This window comes from Myotis brandtii, unplaced genomic scaffold (genome assembly GCF_000412655.1).
Source record: "Myotis brandtii unplaced genomic scaffold, ASM41265v1 scaffold667, whole genome shotgun sequence".
Taxonomy (NCBI): Eukaryota; Metazoa; Chordata; class Mammalia; order Chiroptera; family Vespertilionidae; genus Myotis; species Myotis brandtii.
Genome location: NW_005370593.1, coordinates 2486872 through 2504870, shown reverse-complemented (window position 1 = coordinate 2504870; position 17999 = coordinate 2486872). Strand labels below are relative to the sequence as shown.

General features: G+C 39.5%; 1 pseudogene; it reads left to right on the top strand.

The window, feature by feature from the left end:
• Positions 1-9731, top strand: part of LOC102249788 — a 22964-nt pseudogene extending 13233 nt beyond the window's left edge.
• Positions 9732-17999: the final 8268 nt, after the last annotated feature.

Genomic DNA, 17999 nt, shown 5'->3' with positions numbered 1-17999 from the left:
TTTTCTTTTTTTATTCTGGGCCAGCTTTAGCTCTGAGGCTTGGCTCCAGCTCTGAGGCCTCGGCTGCTGAAAGCAGGTATCTGGTTTGTTTGGGTTCTATAATTGTAACACTGTTGCGGTCCTGCTCACTCCAGCTCTGACGGCTGAAAGCAGGTTTCTGGAGTTTTGTTTAGCTTCTATATATGTAACAATGTTTCCTAAACTGCAAGCTCAGAGCCCAGCAGCGGCAGGCGGGGAATGTTGGCTTCCTCCATCACTGAAGCAAGCAAGCCTCCTGTTCGCTTCAAGCTGCCTGGCTGCCGGCTGCCATCTTGGTTGGCAGTTAATTTGCATATCGCCCTGATTAGCCAATGGGAAGGGTAGCGGAGGTACAGCTAATTACCATGTTTCTCTATTATTAGATAGGATTACCTCTCAGTACTACCATTGGATTCAAGGCCTACAATGGTGACAGTTGGAATTAAAGTGAACAAGAGGTTCTACATTGTGGGAGACCAAAAGGATTTGGTTAATTCTGGCCAAATAATCAGCTTTCTAATTTTGTGGTTCTATCTTAATATGCACTCCATTGAAAAGGACACAAAAATATAATGGGCCATTTGAAAATATCTCATGTTTTGGCTCAAATTCCTATCTGGGACATACTATCCCTAGTACAATTTTTAATATCTGAATATACTGTCCCAGCATAATTTTTTTAATCAATCCCCTGATGCTAGGCATTAGCTTCTTTTCCATTCTCACATTAATAAGCAGCTCTGCTATGATTATACTGTACTCTTGAGCGAGTAATGCTCAGTAGTGAAGAGCATAATCTGCCCTGGCCAGTGTGGTTCAGTTGGTTGGAGCATCATCCCATATACCAAAAGGTAGCAGGTTCGATTCCTGATCAGGGCACATACCTAGGTTTCTGATTTAATCCCTGGTCAGAGCGAATATGAGAGGCTACCGATCAATGTTTCTCTTTCACATCAATGTTTCTCTCTCCCTCTCTCCTTTCCTCTCTCTCAAATCAACTTTTTTTAAAAAGGGTATCCTCAGGAAAGGGTTTTAAAAATATATTTGTTTTTAAAAAGAGCATACAGTTAGAGAAAGACAAGTATCACATGATCTCACTCAAATGTGGAATTTAATAAAAAAAATAAGTTGAACAAAATGGATCTAGAGACATAGAAGCATGGAACAGATAGTCAAATCTCAGAGGGGAGGCGGGGATGGGTGGGAAGAAATCAACTAAAAAACTTGTATGCATAACCCATGGACACAGACAGTAGAATCTGTGGCAGGAGGTGGGGGTGGGCTAGAAGGTGTCAATGGGCAGAAAAGGGGGGCATATGTAATACTTTCAACAATAAATTTTTTAAAAAGAGCATAATCTTTGTTGCATACTGAGATTTGGGTGCTGTCACTTTCTAATTCTGTGATAGTGGATAAATCTCTTAACATCTCAAAGTTCCTTCATTTGTAAAAGGAAAATAATTTCACCTAATATCTAGAGCTTTTGTAAGAATCCAATAAGAAAGTACAGGTAAATTCATAGTCAATAAATGTTAGTTTGTTCCTATTGAATTAGTTAGAAATTCTTAATTTCTTAAGGTAAGTTCATAGACTTGGAATCATTTTGTCCATGTAAGATTCTTGATGTATATTGTCTAATTGCCCTCAAATTTCACAATTCTCAATGGCAATATTACTTTTTATTGTAATTAGGTATGCATTGGTTTGTATCTAGAACTAACTGGTAAAGTCCCCAAGAAGAGTTCTAGATCTTATTTCGTTTCTGTTCCCTGAGGGCCTCCCACAAAGGCAGACGCACAGCACATGCTCAATCAATGTTTGTTTAGTGAATATTTGTATCTTTCTTTCTCACATCTATTATTTCAACAGCACAATCTTTACACAGTTTCAGCAAGGGCCATGCCTCTCATTAATTCTGCAGGCCACTGTTGGTAAAGAGAATCAAGTAGGCTGCACAGTCCGTGAGAGTAGTTCTCACCTTGGGAACTTACTTTAAAGATGAAGATCCTGTGCTCGACTGACAAAGATTCTGATTGGGGAAATTTCAAAGGGGGGCCAGGAATGTAAATTTTAATTTACCACCTTCCAACCACTACCATTGCTGACATGGGTCATGTATATATTCATTTTTTATAGATTCTGGCTTCTGTCACATTTGCCTAATAATACTAGGACTCTTTAGGTTATTTTCAGCTCTATGACTATATAATGCAATTTTTAAAAACATAACCAATCAGCCCAGCCAGAGTGACTTACTTAGTTGAGCACCATCCTGTGCCCCAAAGGCCTGCCAGTTCAATTTCTGGCCAGAGCATATACCTGGGTTGTGGTGGGTTTGATCCCCGGTCAGGGAGCGTATGGAAGGCAAATGATGGGTCTCTATCTGTCTATCTATCTATCTCTTCCTCAGCATGCACTTGGGTGAGGATTTTTTTTTTAAAAAAAAACATAACCAATCAAAACAAACTTATAATTTATCCATAACATTTTATTATTAATAGAAGATGCGTTAAACTACCCAGACTTTCTGCTGATTTGGGGGAGGATAAAATGAAACAATGATGAAAAGCTTCATCCTGGTACCTGTCCATATACGGCCAAATTTCATCCTGGCACCTATTTACAGCATGGTAGGAACTGAATTGATCTGCTTGATTTGGGCAGAAAGTGAAAATGATGTTATCGGTCTCATCCTGTTTGATCAGGAATGCCCACAGATGGACTGGAAGTGGACTCCAAAGCGGATGCCGACATCAAAGCCTGAGAAGGTAGAACTAAGCAGCTTCCCTGTCTTGTGCTGTCCCTTAGTGGGCAGCCCAAAACCAACAGACTCAGGTGAAGGTTTGAAGAAGGTGACTCTGAGAAAAATTCTTCGATATCAGCAGGAAAACCCCAAGGGTCATCTGCAAATTTAGCAACTGAGACCTAGAAGACAATGCTCCTGAGAAAGGAGCATTCAAAGCGAAAAGATAAATACTAGTAAAGAGGTACTCTTAGGCTAGATTGCCAGTTCATATATTAGTATTTTTGGCTTGTCTATATGCAGCTCTTCTCAGAATGGTTCCCAATTATCTAGCTACCCCAAGCTTCAGATGAGAAAACAAATGCTATCATGCATCACTTTTCTGTATAATAAGGATAGGGTTGGTAGGAGGATTACATTAGGGGACTTGGCAGAATACCTGTTATGTAATACATGGGGTCAATCATTTTCCTTCTCTTTTCCTCTCTAACCTCATCCAATCCTTACTCTCAATCTCCTATGCTTCTGTGTCTGAATAGGACTGCTAGTTCACCTATCTCTATGTCTTATTTTTTGAATAGCCAACAAGAATTTGTTGAACACATGAATATATACCAGCATATTTATTATGGAGCTTACAATAAAAATATAAATCATGATTCATAACCTCAGTGACTTGGAGTCTGATAGGAGAGAGAAAACTAACATGTGTAACAACTGGAAAACACTGAAGATTTTAATAAATTTTATCTATTAAGTAATTCAATGTATTATTTAATTAATTAAAATTTAGTTTATTATAATTTGACTTACTAAAAAGTATCTGCTGGATCATCCGTAAGTACTACAGCAATTCAGAGAAAGGAGGAATCTATGGGTCTGAATTTCCAGGAAAGGCCTAAAGGAGTGATCAGTTTAATCTTGGCTCTGAAATACAAACATGATATGTTATCTATTCTTTATTTATTAATGTATTTTTATTGATTTTAGAAAGGAAGGGGGAGAGAGAGAGAGATAGAAACATCAATGATGAGAGAGAATCATTGATTGGCTGACTCCTGCACGCCCCCTACTGGGGATGAGCCCACAACCTGGGCATGTGCCCTTGACCAGAATCGAACCCAGGACCCTTCAGTCTGTAGGCCGACGCTCTATCCACTGAGCCAAACCAGCTAAGGCATGATATGTTATATACTGTGTCAGTTACAAGACTAAATAGAGATGGATTTATCTTTTTTATTATTTTTTTCTCTTTAGGAAAGTACCATTCAGTTTGCATAGAGGCAAGGACATTACAGATGTAAGGTATAAAAAACAAGAATGGGAAAAGAAGCAATTCTGAGACAAGAAAAATGTGGGGATTTGTTCACTCACTATTCAAGCAACACCACTTTATAAGTAAGCCCTTTTGAACCCCATACTTCCCCTCCCAAGTCAGTTATAGTTTACACCACATCACCTACACAATTAAAGTTCTCATTTATGATGAAACAAAACAGTCCATTGCATTAACATCTCAAATGTAAGAAGCATTCTGTGCAAAATTATTGCAAGTTACATGAAAAATAAGGCAATATTTTATTCTTCAAGTTATACTCATGGAATTAACCTGACTTGCCTTGTACCATGGGAATGTTGCCGGGAGGAAATGATGCTGTGTGAGGTAGTTGGAAGTTTACTAGCTTTGGCAACCGATCACCAGAATTAGAGTTCCTCTACCCCCATGCCTGCCATTTGCTTTGTGACCTCGGATAAATGAAGACTTTCTGAGTTTGTTTCCTTGTGTGAAGACTGAAGGTATAAAAATATCTGTAACATAAGATTTTTTTGAGGTTCAAAGGAAATAATCTAGTTGAATGTCTTTGGAAATTGTAAAGCATTATAGAAAAACTATTATTGTTGCTGCTTTTATTATCATTTGCAGAACTAAATATTCTTACATCTGATTAATAAATTCAAATTTGCTTAGAAGGAAATGATTCTTATGAAATATGTTTGGTCTTCCTTCGGGCATACTACAAACTTAAGCTCTATGGTACAAACTCACTCATCTGTTATTTTTACATAAAGATTATTTGTGACTCATATAGTCAGGTCCCTTTGCCTTATGAAGATGTTCAGGATACCTTATCTATCCTAGGAAATAGAATTTCAGAAGCTGTTGCTGTTTTTCCTCCAGGCCTCAGTGCATTTTTTTTATTTATCAAAGAAAGATTTTACAGCCAGAAGAATTAGTCTGTTGCTGCCTCTTTAAAAGGCTCTCTTCTCTTCATTGTTCCTGGCTTGCTTTGAAACCAGATGGTAAAACCAAGACTGGAACATCCTTTGGTGTCCAGAAGGAGGCCAGTCTGGCCAAAGCATTGTCATTCTTGTCAGCAACCAGAGTCAAAAACATTTTTATAGTTAATCATCAGGAATGCCTACTGGCTCTAACAGCCATTTATGCAGTATTTGTCAGCATGAAAGTTCCATCCACACCACAGATGACACGATGTCGGCAAGAAATGTGTTTCAATATCCCTCAGTGATGAGCTGAGCAAATTTTCATGGCTGACTCCCAAAGCAATCAACAATATAAAATTTAGTGCCGTACTTCTTTTTTACCACATTGTGTGGATACCAATACCTTTCATTTCTACTCATTAGAACACAGGAAGTTTAAAAAATGCAGCAAATCACCACAAAAATTTTTAAAGAAATTAACCCACCCTAAAATGAACTTTCACTTCAAAAGATGTGAAGTTGCAGTCTTAGACTGAGGAGCCGGAGTAATTTCATGGATGAGATCCCACCAGTAAAATCCTGTTTCTACCTACATTTCAGTAATCAATTGTAGCAAGGAGGCAGTGAATATAAAAATAACAATTAGAGTAAATACACTATGCTTTAGAGTTAAAAGAGAGGAGTTTTAGGAAGGCACTGAATAATATTTTAAAAGGTGTCAAGGGGGAGAGCTTGTCAGGCCTTGTGTATAGCTAATGGAAACTGTTTGTTTTTAAAGTGCTATGGAGAAGCAAATCCAAATCTGGAGAGAAACGTCCAAAAACAGCTTCTCCACTTTACAGTTGAGGCTTGTCACCATATCAAAGGGACTCAGATGGCTATTCCATGTGACAGGCTCAAGGAGAAAACTTTGAAGGCGATGCCTAGAGCAGCAGAAATAAATCGCAATTACATACTACAATATTGCAAAAGGGTCTAACACAGATCTGACTTCTTTGTATGATGGATCTTTACATATATAATTAGCGAAACAGTGTGCAAGGCACAAAGCCTATAAATTTAAGGTCATAACTAACTGATAAACCCATGCAGAAACACTGTTATTTTTTTATATTTATACTGAGAATATGGTACAATAGCCAGTAAAAGGGACAGAGGAAATTTAAAATAGACAATAGTCAGAAGTCCTTAAGACTGGAGAAAGAGATTAGCATGTGCTATTTTAAAAGGGAAACAATTGAAAAAAACATATTTTAGAGAAAGAAAGAATCTGAAAAATTTAGTCAGACTTTTGTTTACAAACTGATAGCCTTGTCGTCCCATGGTGAAGCACAAGAAAAATAAAGCATCACATCTTAAGAAACCAAACACCACAGCAGAAAGCAATGATGCAGGAGACAGTACAAGGATGTCTTTCCAAGAGCCCTGCCTAATTTAAATGTCTTTTGATTGGCCAACCGCTTTCATTCCCAAGCAAAAATGATTGGAAACAAGCTTCCTCCAACCCCCTACTTTCATTGCTAACTGAGCCAATCACAAAACTGACTAGTTATAAACCTACAGAGTAAATAGGTTTATACATTTTAAAAAATCATGGCTCTCTAGCTGCCCTTTGTTAGATTCAAGAAGAAATGCCTTCTTCCATTCCTCAAGGAAAAGTTATTTGTTTTGCTTTCTGAAGCATAAAGTGAGCCATAAACAGCTTTACAATAAATTAAAGTGTCCTGAGATCATCCCAATAGTGAGAGATATTTTTATTCATTAACCAAGGGGCTAGTCATTCTGTGATGGAAGTGGTCTGTGTTGGGTTAAAAAGCATTGTTCAGAAAGGAGCGTCAGGATTCTGGCCTTCTTTTGCTCTGTGTTTTATATAAAGAGAGAGCTTGAAATCACCTGGAAATAATTTTTTAAAAAGTTAAACAGGGCCCCTGGTATCAATGTTCTCCTCACATTTATATTAAGGAGCTAATAAAATATAGATTAAATAAAGCTGGAGGATCCATATAAGCCCTCACTTGTTATGTAAGAGACCAGAAAGTTATGTAATAGTCATTTTTCTTACTAATTTTTCAAAATTTGAATGCTTTGTTGATACCAAGGAATACTGAATAATGGGGTTTAAAATGTTTTTTTTAAAGCTGTTTGAATATGTGCAGAGCATTTGAGCTGCATTTGCCAGTAGTTTGGTGACATCTAGTGGAAATAGTGATATGCAGTTTAAAGTACTGAATCAAATCCTATACCAAAAGGGACTTGGTTAGGACTAAGAACATGGATAAATAATCAAAGACATTTCCCTACCTTCTATCTCTAAAGTAACAAGAGTGAGTTTAGTAATCCTTCTGAAAAAAATACCTTGGCATCCATGTCAATCACTATTAAAAATATATTTTTCTGGTTATAAAGTACATGATTTTGGTAAAGAATTTGGAATAGAAACATACAAAAAAACAAAAATTATCCATAATCCTTCTACCCACCAATAAACACTATTGATATTGTATGGCTTTTCATCCAGGCTTATATATTTCAGTTGATTTTTTTTTTTACTAAATTTGGATATTCTGAATATGCAATTTTATATCCTAATTTTTAATCCTGTGAGCATTTTTGCATGTTATCAGGTATAAAAATAATTTTAATTATGAGAAGCAGAGAACTGTAATACTACTTATTTTCAGAATAGTATACTATAATTTTGTGAGTTGTACATGAAGACCCAAGAATGACATAGACCCTGAAACCTACATAATTTTATTAACCAATGAATTCCATTTAAAAAAGAATAATAGAGAAATGTGATTCCAATAAAGTTCTTTTATTAGCACAGATTTTAAAAAGACCATGCTATTCATGGAAATGTTAAATGTGTTTTAATCAACACAATTTTATTAAGTACTTATTACATCCCCAGACTCTAAGTGTATCAAAATAAATGAGATCCAGGCCTTACCTGTGAGACCCAAGTGGTCTAATAAGAAAGAATAAAGTATTTTTTAAGTAATAGTATTACAATCAATATATAAAACTACAACAAAGGAGGAGTTATGATCTTTAGGGGAGAAGAAAATGAGAAAATTCTCAAAGAAGAGATGACAGCTGTGCAGGACTCTGAAGAGTGGACAAGAACGGAGGATGTTTCATATAGAAGAAAACCTGGACAAAGGCAAGAAGCATAGAAAGGCTTAGTGTAGGTTGGTATCCCTGAAAAAACTCATAATAATGGAAGATGTGACTAGAGAGGCTAGATGGCTAAGAACATTTATTATGGAGGTTATGGAAACCCACTGAAAGTTCTTTTTCAAGGACAGTACCATGATTACATTAGCATTTTATAAAATCATGCTGACTAAAGTGTAGAAAATGAATAGGAGAGGACGAGACCAGCCAATAGACTGTCACAGAAATTCAGGAGGGAGACAGGAGGGCTGAACTAAGAAAAAGCAATGAGTCTAGATAGAAAACAGACAGCTGAAGGCTGTTTAAAGGGGATAAACCCCCAAATTTAAATATGCTGGGTGATGGAGTTGTCGGTGCCAACAATGACCCCAAGTTAGCTATGAGGTGACTGATCGCTAACATAGCATTCAGGTAATTATTAGTTAAGGGGGAAATGTTTGTGATTTTTAGCTTGTGCACTGCAACCTAGTTTTTCGGATTGGACAAATCCTAATTATCTTATCATTTTATGATACATAGCAGGAAAAGAGGTATGCCCCCTTATGAGACTGGTTCTGGTCATTGAATAGGTTTTCTTTGGCATATAGGTCAATGAAAAAGAAAATGTGGCATGTGTTCACCATCCCAGTGAATTTTAAATGCCTCAGAGTGGTTGACATCTCTAGTAGGCCTCTCTCTATCGGGAGCACTCCTGGGTCTTCCCAGTCCTCCCCCTCTGACCCCTGTCCCCACCTCCCCCACTGCATTACTTCTATTTACCCTTCTCTCTCCTAAGCTCCAAGGGCCCTTCTTTTGCCTCTGTAACTTGTTTCCTGAGCCCATTATTTCTACAGCTCACTTTTCTACCTCTGTGATTTTCTAAATAAACTTTCTCTTATAGTTTGAAAATAATAATAATAATAATAATCCTCAGCACAGTGCCAAGACTCAGGGGGTAAGAGGAATACTAAAGAGGTGAGAGACATAATCAAGGAGAGTTAAAAGAAAACTAAATTCAGCTGTCTCAGAGATTTGTCGATATGGGGTGTCATTAGAAAGCGTAAATGACCTGCTAAATTCTTTGGTATTGAGAAGATATTTCTAAAATGTAGAGATCAAAATTATATCATTCAAAGACTTTGTCTGCTCTTTTCCTTCCTGGCGCTTGAAGATCAACTTTCATCATGAATGACACAGTAATTATCCAGACCAGGAAGTGCATGACCAACAGACTACTTCAGTGGAAGCAAATGGTAATTGATGTCCTTCACCCTAGGAAGGCAACAGTACCCAAGACAGAAATTTGGGGAAAACTAGCCAAAATGTATAAGACCACACCAGATGTCATCCTTGTGTTTGGATTCAGAACCCACTTTGGTGGTGGCAAGACAACTGGCTTTAGCATGATTTATGATTCCTTGGATTATGCAAAGAAAAACGAACCCAAACACAGACTTGTAAGACATGGCCTATATGAGAAGAAGAGGGCTCAAGAAAACAGAGAAAGGAACACAAGAACAGAATGAAGAAAGTCAGGGGGACTGCAAAGGCCAATGTTGGTGCTGGCAGAAAGGAGTAAAGATTCTTCAGTGACTATCTGTGGTGATTGTGCATATTTTTCATGAGAGGATTAATAAACTAAGACAATGGTCGGCAAACTGCGGCTCGAGAGCCACACGCAGCTCTTTGGCCCTTTGAGTGTGGCTCTTCCACAAAATACCACATGCGGGCGCGCATGTACAGTGCGATTGAAACTTCATGGCCTATGAGCAGAAGTCGGTATTTTGTGGAAGAGCCACACTCAAGGGGCCAAAGAGCCGCATGTGGCTAGCGAGCCGCAGTTTGCCGACCACTGAACTAAGAACTTAAAAAAAGAAAGACTGTGCCTGTGTGCCTCTGTGTATATGCCTACATATATACACAGTAAATTGGAGAGAGAGTTTGTAGAATATGTGACTTGGAGACCTGGGTTCCCTGAGTAGTGGTCCACTAGTGATCTAACTCAATAAATCAACAAGAACCATGTGTTGTGTCCTTGCTATGTGCTCACTCCACCTGCTGCCAGCCAGCAGACATTATCAGCTATCACTAAGGGAGTGCTCACCTCAGCTAAGTGCTTTACAAACATTATCCAGTTAATCCTTTTAACAGCCTAAGAGTTTCACCCTGTGATGCTTAGGGAGGTTAAGCCATTTGCCCAGGGTCATTCATCCAAGTAAGTAGAGAAGCTCAGATTCAGACCCCGGTCTCCCCCAACTCCAGAGCTGTGCCTTTAGCCAATACGCTATGCGAGGTCAGATTGTTTATTCATTTTTTAAAAAATCAAATTCTCACTCTGGCCAGGTAGCTCAGTTGGTTAGCATATCATCCCGATACACCAAGGTTGTGGGTTCAATCCCAGTCCACAGGACGACACTCTAGCCACTGAGCCAAACTGGTCAGGGCTCTTAAGTTTTATTTTATTACTTAATGCTTTGGGAACATGGTGGACCACACATGCCACTAGCTAAATTCTGAGTATCGACATGGACTTTCATTCCTACTTTAGACTTGTGGCCCCACAACTGACTTTGCAGTGTGCCCTTATTTTGTTTCATAGCATACAGAGCTGGTATGTGAGAGACAGGTGGCAACCAGTTGCTATGGCAATTGCTTGTCTTGAATAATAAAGCATATTACCACAGCAAGTTTTGTTTAGCTTGAAAATCTGACTTGCCCCCTTTCCTACAGGGGGCACAACCTTTTATACCTCTGTACTCACAACGGCCTAGCATCTTGGGTTAGCCCTGCCTGGACCACTGTGCTTTGCTATAGAAAGCTAAGTAAAGCCTGATTTCTTAAAGATTTAGGAGAAGAAAGAGGAGATAAATCAAAGAAAGAAAAAAAGCTTTAAAATATACACATTTCACTCCTTTACAGAGTCTCAACTTGTTTTCCCTTAATGTGAAGGAAATAATCCCAAGTACTACACATTCATAGACCAAGTTCAATGGCTGTTTGAAAGTCCACCTGTGGTTAGTTACTAGATGCTAAGACTATAAGATCGAATAATATTCTTAGGCCAACTTAGAGAAGAATTATAAAAAAGATGATGTCCCAGAGGAAGTGATTCTGACAAATCTATGTACTCAGTATTATTTATAAATCTTTCCAAGTCAGCTAACAGTCCTTTCAATGAAGAACTGTGTTTAGTATATGTTAGGGACAATGTGAAGCAATAAAACAACTTCAAAAAAACTTCATTAGTCACATTTTAATTCAGTGTTCTATATGAGTTTTAAAAAGGACAATTTTGATCCATAGTACATTACAGACTGTGGTAGGTAAATATTGTCATAAAAATACTAATAGAAGCCAAAGTAAAAAGCCCCAAAACTTGGAATCAACCTAAAATCAAACACCTATTTAGTCTCTCATTTCTTCCTACCCTTAAACCTGGGGTCCAAATACTTCTCCCTTTAGTTTCTTTTGAAACACAACCCATAATTGCTTAACACATTAATGATGAATCCCCAGGAATTGTTCTCACAAACAGGCAGTCTAGTGATGACACTCTAAGGCCTATTTCATAATTACCTTTTTCTTTTTTAATCCAGTTCTCACAATTAATACCTAGCCTATAAACAAGTGAACAAACTTTTGATCAAAAATAAGGAACCACTTTGCACAAGAATATATGCTACTCCTTGGAGACCAATGTGCCAAGATGTCTGGAATCCTAGTCCCAGAATTTGGCCTACTAGCCAGGGTTGTTTAACTCTAACACTTTTTTATATGGCCATAGAGTAGAGAGAGCAAAGGGAGTTTGGGAAACAACCCAAGGGCCGGGTCACCCATGCAGGCTATGTAACACAGGTGGGAAGGCGGGGAGGGTTCACCAGTATTTGTAATCTTCAAAACTGAGACTGTGAGCATCACAGAGATTCAAGCACCCTGGAACCTATAGCATAATGACCAGGCTCTTAACCCAAGAGCAAACATCTCTCTCGATCCAGATAGAATGACCCTTTTTCATCTTGAAAGCCTACAACTGACAAAAGAAGATTGAGAAATACATATAAAAAGCCATATTCAACTCACCTTTTGCATCTCTGTTCCATGGTATGGCAAATTAAGGGCAGGAAGTCTGGGGAGAAAGAAAATTGAAAGCAAAACGGATATGAAAGAGGAAAAGGGAATCAATTGGGTTGAGGAGTTCTAGCCTGTTTTAGCCTCCTTGTTCATCAGGCTGTTACTGCCTTAAAAATTGATTAGCTCATTTGTGGGAGGAAGGGGAGTTTGGGCTGTTTTGTTCCCTGATACATCCCAAACCTCCTGAACAGAGCCTGCCACATGGTAAACTCCCAAAGAATATCTGTTGAATATATGAATAAAGCCATTTTACTCCTTTTTCTGCCATTTAAACATTTATATCTTTGTTTAAATTAGAGTAAGCAGCATAGCCTATCAGGGTATAAATTAGTACCTTAACCATAGCAGCATTAAAAAGAGTAAGCAAATCCAAATAATATCAGGCTGAAATTTTAAAATATGGCCCTGATTTCCTTGCTTGCTTCCAAAGGAACTTAAGAATGAGGGTAGCGATTCCACTAGCAATTCACTTTGCTAGTTGAAACAAAAGGCACCGGTCTTATTCCACAGGCCTTCCCCTAACAAGGAAAGCTCTCTGGGGCCAAGGGAGAAGGATTCAGGAGGCCTCCATCAATTGGTTAGAAAATTAGTGGGAAAAATAGAGCTACGAAACAGCTTCTCACCTCTGAACTTTGCAATTACAGACCTCTAGAGAGTCCCCAGGAACTTGGGGCAAACTGGATGCAATAATTGCTTTTGACTTTACTCCTCCCCTCTCCTCAGCTCATTGATAGAAGGCTGACTTTGTCAAAGAGGAAAATCATATGCAGATATTCCTGTTTCTTAATATACTTTCGCTCCCTCGATCTGGGGCAAATTCTTCTCTACCCTTCAGGAAACATTTGGCAATGTCTGGAGGCATTATTTGTTGTAACGACTGAGGGTGGCAGGGTGCTTTTAGCATCTAGTGGACAGAGGCCAGGGATGTTACTCGCTATTCTACAGTGCACAGGACAGCCCCACTCCCCAAAGAATTATCTGACCCCAATGTCAATAGTACTGAATTGAGAAACAATGTTCTCCATGTGGGCCTCTTCCAGTGGACCAGGTGCTAATGCTGAATGCTTCGTATGCCTAATTTCACTTAATCTTTCAAGAATCTCTGAAGTGGACCATATTATCTTCATTTTACAGATGGATACCATAGAGGCTTACAAAGTTTAAGTAACTTATCCCAAGGTTACACTGACCCATGAGTGGCAAAGCCTGTCTTCAAGCCCAGATCTACTGGCTCAGAAAGAACATGCTGCTGCCTTTCACAAGTTCCACCAAGATGAGTTCAAATGCCCAGCCTTCCCTGAACAGGTCATTATATGAAGTATAGACACTACTCACTCCCAGGAAGTAGCTCCAACCAGGGGCATGTTTAGATATTTTATTCACATCTTAAAAGTAATAGCTCATCTATAATAATAAAAGCATAATATGCTAATTAGACCAGACAGCCGAACAACCTCCCGGATGACCTTCCAGATGAAGCTGGGGCTGCGAGGGCCGAGCCCCTGGCACAAATTTTGTGCTTTGTGCCTCTAGTGTAATAATAATGGGTACATAGACCTTGCTTTGCACCAGGCCCTGTTATAAGGGCTTTGCTTCATATGTATTAACACATTGACTCCTCCAATCATATGAGGCAGGTACTAGTATTATCCTATATAATAAAGCGCTAATATGCAAATTGACCCTCACTCCGTCATGCCATCACAAGATGGCTGCACCCACAGTGGAGGCAGGGTTCCTGTAAGACAAGATGGCTGCGCCCACAGCAGAGGTGGGGTTCCCATAACGAGCCGTAACGAGTGATCAGCAGGGACCTGAGGCTGTGTGGCGCCGGGCCAGGCCAAGGCAGGGGATCTGAGACTGTGCACCCCGCCCGGCAGGGCTTGATGGGGGACCTCAAGCTGCACCCCCTGCCCCAGCGCTGGGCCGGGGGACATGAGGGTGTGCCCCCTGCCCAGTTGGGCTTGACCAGGGACCTGAGTCTGTGCCCCCCGCCCGGCGGGGCTTGAAGGGGGTGGGGCCAGCCGGGTCTGGATCTTGCCCAATGCGGGTGGGGCTGGCCAGGTGTGGGTCTCATGTGATTTTGAGGTGCACATGGGTGGGCGGGGACTTGACTCTGGATCCCACAGCATGCCCCAGACTCTGACAGGAGGGAGATTTTCATGTACATTTTACTAATTTTCTTTCATTTCTGACACTTCTATTATAGAGAAAGGACAAATAGCAATATTAAAATATTTCCTCTAATTAATTCCCTTTTAATGTGCATAAATTTTGTACACAGGGCCACTAGTCCTTATACAAATGAGGAAACCAATGTTCAGAGAGGTGAGATCACACAGCCAGCAAGGTGCGGAGGTGCGATATAGTCGCCAGAAGTCTGATTCTACTTTCTACAATCCTAATCATTATTCTATTTTGTCTGGCATACCTACAAAATGGGAGAAGTGGCACATAAGCCACTTGGTGGACTGTAACCCTTCCTCTTGCACAACCTTGAGTACCTTGGCAGGTACTAATCTTTGCTCCCTTTGCTGTTCTTTGTAGAGCTGCCAAAACCTCAGTAAATCATGATACTGAAAGTGGGAAGATCAGAAATAACTTCTCTCCAGTTTACTAGCTCCCAAAGGCAAACCAGCATCGCCCTCACTTACTGCTTTGAAATTTTCCTTTATTGTTTGCATAAAATTTCCTCTTATTATGTGTGGGATTCAAAAAGGTTTTCAAATAATTACTACAGTTAGTCTAAATGTAAAAAAGCTAAAAGGAAAACTGTTTGCAATTAGGATTTGCATAATTTTTTAAGGCTGCCTAAGTTGTCTACATTTGCAACTAAAAGTAGGGTAGTATTTTGGATGAAACAAAATGAAATCCATTTGCCAAGACAACCCTGACCTTCGACATTTCTTTTAAGCATCTCAACTTATTATGGAAACCCAAGTAATTAGATACTTAAGCACTTTTTCAGAGAATACTTTTTTATATCCTTGGTTATTATGTCTTAAGTGAACTTTATAAAAGCAGGAAGGTTAATGTATGTGCTATCAAACATGAGTCTGTAGAGCTCATGAATAAATTTCCTCATAGTTGGTCCTTACAATCTCACAAATTCCATCAGAAAAACATTCCACCCTTCTCACTTTAAAAACTGCTTGTTTTGAACAAAATAGATTGGTGAACAAAATAGATCCAGAGACATAGAAGCATGGAACAGACTGTCTAATCTCAGAAGGAAGGCGGGGGTGGGTGGGTGAGAAGAGATCAACCAAAGAACTTGTATACCTATATGCATAATCATGGACACAGACAATAGGAGGGTGAAGGCCTGGGAGGGGTAGGTTAGAAGGGGTCAATATGGGGCTGGTGGGGGGGGGGGAACATATGTAATACTTTCAACAATAAAGTTTTATTTTTTTAATGCATGTTTTGGTATGGTTGGTATGGCTTATTTGGTTGGGTGTCATCCTGTGCACTGAAAGGTTGCTGGTTCAATTCCCAGTCAGGGCACATGTCTGAGTTGGGGGCCCAATCCCAGGTCGGGGGTATGCAGGAGGCAGCCAATAGATGTTTCCCTCTCAGACCAATATTTCTCTCTCTTTCCTTCTCCCTTCCTCTCTCATTAAAAAAAGTCAATAAAAAATCTTTTTAAAAATGGTCATAATAAAAAATAAATAAAGCAAACTAGAGACTTTCTTCTTCTAAAAAAATGCATGTGGTATGGGTACCTATATATAACTATGAAATAACATAAATATGTACATATATATCGCCTACTGCCAATTAGCATGAATTTATAAGCAGAGTCCAATAACCTTGATGATAAGTGAAAGTACATCAGTGATGAAAAGTCCTTGGAAAATAAATGGGGATCTCAGCAAGTATTTAACTTAAAAGTGAGTGGAGGAGACTCATTACTGGCCTGGCTTTTTGCTTTGTTCTGTTTGAAACCTTGATTAAAGAAATAACAAACATGGAATGCTAATTAAACTGTTTGACCAATTTCAGTAAACAAGCAGGTCTAATTTGGGGAGTGAAGAGAGGAAATAAAACTCTACAGCTCTGCTATTCATTTTCCCAGATCAGTTCTTTGGTTCCTGCTATAAAATGTCATGTCCCCAAAGGCCTCCAGATCAGCCGGGTAGCTGATTCCAGGGTAAAGAGAGAGGAAAACTTGTAAACATGGTGAAGCTTGCTACAAGTTACTGCTTGCAGGCCCCGCTGAGATCACAGCCCATGACCGCAGCTGTCCTGCTCACTGACCTTCACCTAGCAGGCCATGTTGGAAGTCATGAAGAACGTGTTTAAATGTCAATAGTCATGCCTGGCTTGAACAAGCAAAACTGTTTCTTTAGTTCAGTGCACACACAGCTTGGAGGCCAGTGTCCTGGGCGTACCAGTTGTATCTCCACATAAAATGAATGTCGGCAATACGCTAGTATGTAATATTGTCTATTAGACAGTGCACAAAGCCTGCACTGTGTGTACATACCGTAGCCACGCAGAAAACATTACCAAATGAGCCTGCTTTTAGCCCATTGCCTCATACAGTGGTAATTAAGGAGAACTGCTTTTTGATTTGCAACTATTTGCTGTTCTGCAGCAAAAACAGAGCTTAGACCATCTTGTTCCATTTGTTGTTGCCATGCTTAATCTTCTGATTCATGAGGAATTATTACACCCAACACCTATGGGGAATTTAATTGTTTGGCTCCTACTCCTCTGGCAAGTGTAATTATGGAGGAGGAGGATCTGTAGATTAGCATTTCTTAAAAGCTTGGTCCAAGAAAAAATACATAAAAGGAGGTGGAATTTTTTGTGAAACCCTGTATTGAATAACACCCAGGGTTGGAACAGTTCCAGAACTGAGCTTAAGAGAAAATATCAACGCCTAAATGGGAGGTCAGACCAGGGCCACACAGCCCAGAAGTTTGATCCCATCACCATTAACTTGGAAATCAGCACGCCCCATCTACCCCTTAGATATCTGTAGATAATTAGGATACGTTTTGTGTGTGGAATGCTTTCGAATGAATTGGGGATAAGAATGTTTTCGGTTGTTCCCATTGCTCTTCAATGATAAAGTTCTTGTTTGCTGCAATTACAGTTGAGTAAGAAGAGAGCCGTACCCCCTCAATTTGAAAGATAGGGAAAAGGTGACATTTCATATTGTGTCAATAAGTATGGAAAACTTTGGATGTTAAGTGTTAATATATAGACAAGATTGAGGACTGTGGCAGTCACTGTGAGGGTCCCACCCATATTCCTAGGACCCACCCATATTCCTAAGACCCTCCCATTTCAGCAGCAGACTTCTAGCTGCCAGTTTCAGCACCTCTGTATCCCTGAGGACTTTCTGGAACAGCGAAAAGCCATGCTATTTGTGGTGGTAGGCCAGTGACTCAGGAGTCGGTGAATAACTACCCAAGCTCCCACACCCCTCAGGTAGGATCGTCTGCAATATGTATTTTATAACCTTTTCCAGAGTTTTACCTCAGGATTAAGCTCCAGTTGCTACAATGGTAACTGGCTTAACACCACATCCTTTATCGTCTGCCTTTCCTCCCTTGAATCACTTCCTGCTCCTCTCTCTACAGGTGTTCTCTGCATCTGGACTCCTCATGTCAGCATCTACTCATGGAACACCAAATAAGACAAAGCACCTGCCTTCAAAGAGCACACAGTCGGATGGAGAAATGAGATAAGAAGAAAAAGGGATAGAACAGAG